This window comes from Neofelis nebulosa, chromosome 7, assembly GCF_028018385.1.
Source record: "Neofelis nebulosa isolate mNeoNeb1 chromosome 7, mNeoNeb1.pri, whole genome shotgun sequence".
NCBI lineage: Eukaryota > Metazoa > Chordata > Mammalia > Carnivora > Felidae > Neofelis > Neofelis nebulosa.
In genome coordinates, this window is record NC_080788.1 from 24485878 (window position 1) to 24492663 (window position 6786).

Consider the following 6786-nt stretch of genomic DNA (forward strand, 5'->3'; position numbering starts at 1 on the left):
GTGCACCTGGATGACTCAGTCAGTTAAGTGACTGACTCTTGGTTTCAGCTCAGGTCATGAACTCATGGTCCATGGGATGGAATCCCACAGCATGTTCTGTGCTGACAGTGAATAACTTGTTTGGGATTCTCCTTCTCTCTGTGTCCATCCCCTGCTTGCACTCTCTCTGTCTCTCTCAAATAAATAAAAATAAGTTATAAAATCTTTAATCAAATGTCACCGAAGTTTACTAGATATATTGCATGCTGTGATTAGCTTTCTATAAACAACTTTGCATTCTCTGCACAAATCAGTGTCAATGAAATTTTAAAAAATAAAACTATATGCTAGGCAAAAAACTTTATTAACCTTGATTCAAGCTTTATTCCTAGGCTTCTTCAGCTTAATTACCTACGAAGAATGAAATGTGTATAAGCAAAAACTGCCACGAGCTGCAGTGTCCAAGGGGTGTGGGCTTAAAAATATTCAAGATCTAGATTTTATCAGATTCATTAATAAAATTTTAAAAATCAATCATAATATAAAATAGCAGCTCCCAGTAATTTCTTCAACTTTTATCTCCTTCAGAAGGTGACTTAATTAAGTTTGTTTCATTCTTAGAAGGTTTATCTAAATTCTCCACAAGATCTAGAACTTCATCATCAACATCTTTTCTGGCAGCAAGTGTTGCTTTTCCATCCATGGATTTTTTTTTGAGTAGAGTTTCATCCAGTCTTCTTAAACTAGACAGAATGTGTGGATCAAGTTGGCTTAAGATACCGGGTAGTTTTTCTGTCAGCTGCTTTGTCTCAGCATGGCATGTATTGGTGAAAGTGTTTGCTGTCAGGAATGCCTGAACTTTAGGGTTGTTAAAGTGGATCCTTAGGTTGTGAACATAATGATTTACCTTAACAAAGGTAAGAAGAACTGCAGTTTTTTATCATCTGCTGTAGCTGTTCTACAAACCACCTTCTTCTTTGGGGGAGCAGTTCCCTTCCCACCAATGCACACTTGTGCTTGCAGTTTGGGGAGTTTCTCCTGGTTCATGATAGTTTCTTTCATCTTGGAGTGGAAATGGAACTGAGGAAGGGGCTAGGATTGATGCTCAGTGTGTCTCCGGCAGACTAGCTGAGATTAGGTGCACACCTACAGGGACACAAGATGTCAACTCTTGATTATACCTTTTATCAAGAGTATCTTATTCTTCTGTTTAAATATCCTGTTAGTCTCAGACTTGTCTTTTTTTAATAAAACATTTTTTGTGTTTTTTTATTATGATTTTTAATATGATTTTTAAATGTCATTATTCTTATGTAACAGGGGATATTATTTTTATTTGCATTTGCCATTTTATAATTATTTTTAAGTGGTTTGTGATATTTCATTTCACTTTGATTATTTTTATATAACTTACGTTTCCTCCATTCTATTCATTTAAAAAATAGGTTCCTTGGGGCACCTGGGTGGCTCAGTCAGTTAAGCATCCGACTTCAGATCAGGTCATGATCTCAGGGTTTGTGGGCTTAGGCCCCACATTGGTCTTTGTGCTGATAGCTCAGAGCCTAGAGTCTGCTTCAGATTCTGTGTCTAACCTCTCTCCCTGCTCCTCCCTTGCTCACGTTCTGTCTGTCTCTCAGAAATGAATAAACGTTGAAAAATAAAAAAGCCTGTGTGTTTTGATTAGGCTGCTTACATGCCTTTAAATTATGTGGTGAAACAATGTTTCTTTGCTCCTTTTTTATTATTTTATTATTTAATTTACTTAAAATACAGTGCAATATTGGTTTCATATGTAGAATTCAGTGACTCATCACTTATATACAATACCCAGTGCTCATCACAGCAAATGCCCTCCTTAATAACCATCACCCACCTAACCCATTCCCCACCCACAACCTTCCATCAACATTCAGTTTGTTCTCTATTGTTAATCATCACATGTGATTTGTTTCCCTCTGTTCTCTTTTGTGTCCCCCTTTCACATATATTCATCTGTTTTGTTTCTTAAATTCCATACACGAGTGAAGTCATATTGTATTTGTCTTTCTCTAATTGACTTATTTTGCTTAGCATTATACATTCTACCTCCATCCACATCATTGCAAATGGCAAGGTTTCATTCTTTGTGAGGGTTAATATTCCATTGTGTATATATACAACCTCTTTATCCATTCATCAGTCCATGGATATTTGGGCTCTCTCTATAGTTTGGCTATCATTGATAATTCTGCTATAAACATTGTGGTTCATGTATCCCTTTGACTCTGTATTTTTGTATCTTTGGGGTAAATACCTAACTGTGCAATTTCTGGATCATAGGGTAGTTCTAGTTTTAGGTTTTTTTTTGAGAAACCTCCATAATGTTTTTCACAGTAAATGTACTTGTTTGCTTCCCACCAACAGGGCAATAGGACTCCTCTTTCTCTCTATCCTCTCCAACACCAGTTTTTTTTTTCCTGTGTTGTTAATTTTAGTCATTCTGAATCATGTGAGGTCGTATCTCATTGTGGTTTTTATTTGTGTTTCCCTGATAATGAGTGACATTGAGCATCTTTTTATGTCTGTTAGCCATCTGGATGGCTTCTATGGAAAATATCTATTCATGTCTTCAGTCTGTTTCTTAACTGGGTTGTATGGTTTTGGGGTGTTGAGTTTGATAAGTTCTTTATAGATTTTGAATACTAACCCTTTATCAGGTATGCCATTTGCAAATATTTTCTCCCATTCCATAGGCTACATTTTAGTTTGTTCATTGTTTCCTTCACTGTACAAATTTTTTAGTTGATCAACTTCATAGAGGCTTCCTTGTTTGAAAGAAGGAAATAGCACATGTCTACAAATTCCTTATTTATGTAATAATATGATAAATGTTTTTGTGGCACACTTAAAACTGGTAGATTCTGTGCTTTTAAATGTTTATAAAACTTGCATTTTAAAAGTGGGTGATGGGGATTGAGGAGAACACCTGTTGGGATGAGCACTGGGTGTTGTATGGAAACCAATTTGACAATAAATTTCATTTAAAAAAAAGTGAATGCACAAAGATGTTTCTAAATTAAATATTTGCATGAGGATGCTACAGAAAGTTTTGAGTACATTTGTACATTTCAAGCGCTAGAGAACAAAGGACATTAAATATAATTTTAAAAACATAATTATCTTTTGTGACTCATAACTAGGCAGAAGTTGAATAAGTAAAAATAACTAAAAAGCTAAACCAACATATCGACATTATCACTATTTATAATTGAATATTGGTGTATGTAATATAATAATTATAAAATCAATAAGTGAAAATAAATACAAGTTAAAAAAACTAAAAAAAGGATTTCAATTATCCCAGAAGATATATATTACAATACTATACATTTGATACCATATACATGTTTTTATACATGGCTAAATGACATTCATACCACCATTTGCTCTTTTAAATAGTAAATTATGTAAATAAAGCAGCTTAGAAAGTTTGGGACATAATGCTGCTGCGAACAGATGCTGGGGATGGCAGCAATAATGATAGTTCTTATAGTAACTGGTTGAGGCAATATTTTTATCTATATACATCTTAACTGAAGAACTATTGACCTAATCATTATACCTTGATGCTGTCCACACTCTAGTTTCTCTTTGTTGGCATAAACAGAAAGTTTAATCCCATGGTCACATATTATATTTGTACAAGTTTATTCATTTATTTGTACAACTACATTAAATTACACAAAGTTAAATTATTAAAATATTTTATCTGATTCTGTTTCACAGCACTAGATACCATATGATCAACAATTAATTACATATCAAAGAGAATTTGATTGTCTCCTCTTGCTCTATGGTACCACCTTCATATCACTATTTTATCTCTTTCTCGCTCTCTCTCTATTACCAGTATGATGTTCTAAGTAAAAATTGTTCAAGGAGAACTCTGGAAATAACATCATTCCTAAGCTTTAATATTATTACCACTTTGCTTTTTCTCATAATTGTTTTATCATTCATATCTCTCAGTTATTAATGAAAGATATACAACCCAATATCTTAAAGAAGGACAATGGAGTTCATAAGTTTTTCTAACCATACTGAGTCTATCTTCAGTCTCAGAGGAATACAAGAGTTTGATCTAAAGAATAATCTGGCCTTGTGCTTTCTTTCCATTTCTTAGTTCTATGTTTCTTGGCTTTGCTTAATCCTACAGTATTTTTTTAATTATCTTATTGGAAAAGCAAGTTGAAGCTCTAGGTTTAGTTATCTTCTTTGTAAGCATAGTAAAATGTGAACTTTTCTCTTCCCTTGACTATATAGAAGTCCAAGAATGGAGGAATGGACCTAGATTGATTCAGAAAGATATTTACTGACTCTGCGTAGTTTAGTCATAACCCCAGTAGAGGTATGGCACCCCATGATTATCACCTCTCTAGCAGTATTTCATAGTCTGGAAAAGAATGTTCCCTAACAGAAAAGGAAAGGAAGTGAGTTGTAAACATGATCGGGCAACTATAGTGTATAAGTGCCACCACCAACCATTAGAGTGCCAAGTGCTCAATACAAGTCTTTGTGACCATATACATTACATTAATAATTACTACCAGCTTACATGATCAAACAAATCCACACACCACCAAATATTCATTATAGCCTGATGGACAACAGCAATGAATTTCAACTGAAATGAATTAATTGGTCAATTAATCTAGATGTCCCTGTTTTGCCTTGGGGGAAGAACTTAGTTTTCTAGTGGGCTTAGAAGATGTATAATGACAGTGGTAGAGAGTTCCTTCTTTGTGTACTATAATCACTTAGAAATTCATTTTATCAATGAATCAAGGAATTGTTATTCTTTTGTGGTTAGGCTTTAGGTTTCTAATTTGTATATACAATTCCCTTAGAGCTCCAGGCTAATGGGTGGTTTGATTGAGGGAACACCTTGGGATAGGAAACATCATTAGGCACCACTACCAATGATGGTGCCTAAATTATGACTCCATCTTTAGAGAGAAAGTGGTTCTTTCTGCCTTGGCCTCAGGGTGCAGAAATGGGTAATAAAGGATAGTATTTAAACATCACTTTATTTCTGGGGCAATAACCTACTAAGTGGACTGTTCTAAGGGCTAGTGTTGTATACCTTCCATTAAAGAAAGGATCATGTATAGGGAGATATTGATAAATATTTCTAATCTCACTTTTGGGGAAGAATATGTCTATTGAAAGTTTTCTATCTCCATGACTATTTGGTTCTCAGGCTTCTTACATTTTGTAGAAAGAAAAGGCTTCTCCAGAAATGTGTATGCTATTGTCTGAATTTAGAAAGGCAACTTGGAATGACACTTATTTTTTCATGTCAGCACCCTCATGAATAGTTAACATACCCTTAAAAACATTATATATTTTGATAAAGACTCTAAGGCCCCAATCCATGAATATCCAAAAAGCTATATTAATGCACTGCTTGGCATTATTTCAAAATAATTACCAGTTTTCCACTGGAAAGGCTATTCAGTTAGACATAGGATATTAGAATATGGTAGAACTTCCTCAATTGAATGAGACGAGTGAAGAAAATAATGTGTATGAGACACATAAATTATTATTCTGTCCTTTGATTATTTTGCTTTTAATTATGTGAGCCCCGATATCTCCCCATTTTCCACTTCAGTGATACTCTTCAGGCAGTTGTAGAATTGTGTGTGTAAAATTAAATTACCATTTCATATTCTAACACTTAAAATGAAAGAATTTGAGAAGGAAACCACATATCTGATATAGGTTATTAGTAGGGTGCTTGGGTGGCTCAGTCCGTTGGGCATTCGACTTCAGCCTAGGTCATGATCTTTCCATTCCTGGGTTCAAGCCCCACGTCAGGCTCTGTGCTGACAGCTCAGAGCCTGGAGCCTGTTTCAGATTCTGTGTCTCCCTCTCTCTACCCCTCCCCCACTCAATGTTCTGTCTTTCTCTCTCAAAGAGAAATAAATATTTAAAAAAAATTTTTAAATAAATAGGCTATTAGCCTGTAATACAAATGGAAGGGTTTCATACATATAAATGAAAACAGTACCAATTAAAGAAAAATATTGGGGCCTCATACATTTCTCTAATTGTAGTTAGAGTATAGGTTTTAAAATTTTAGTGGCAGGCATATAAATGCAATATTAGCAAGTTTCAACTTGAAGGAGTTACTTGTGTCCTGGGTTGGCCACATGGGAAATGGCATTAATTGCATATTTTATTTATACAATTAAAAGTGGTATTGCTGATTTTTTTTTGTCTCTGGTTCCTCTCCTGAAAATTCTGTAAAAGACATCAATATCTGTTGTCAGACCATGGGAAACTCACTTCACCATGTTCCACACTCTTCTGGGAAGGACTAACCTTCCTCTACTCTGGTTTGGAGAAAAATTACATTCATTATTAACAAAATTAAAGATATAAATTTAAAAAAATATTTGGGAACCTGGGTGACTTGGTTAAGTGGCTCTTAATTTCAGCTCAGGTCACGGTCTCGTGTTTCATGAGTTTGAGCCCTATGTTGGGCTTCCGGCTGACATTTTGGATCCTGCTTGGAATTCTCTCTCTCCCTCTGTCTCTGCCACTCCCTTGCTTATGCTCCCTCTCTCAAAATAAGCAAATAAAACTTTTTAAAAAAATTAGAAATATATCCTCTAAATAAAACTTCAGGAAAAATTCAAATCATTATTTTTAGAGCTGTTTGTAATTTCACCCAGTTGTCATTTTTTTATTTAAATTACTGTCAACATTTTTATCATCTTAGGTAATCTATAAGCTTCCTTTATATTCTTTTTTCATTCTAAG

At 34.5% G+C, this 6786-nt stretch overlaps 1 pseudogene; it reads right to left on the bottom strand.

Annotated features, from left to right (window-relative positions):
• Positions 1 to 547: 547 nt before the first annotated feature.
• Positions 548 to 1041, bottom strand: LOC131517898 (transcription factor BTF3-like; annotated as a pseudogene).
• Positions 1042 to 6786: the final 5745 nt, after the last annotated feature.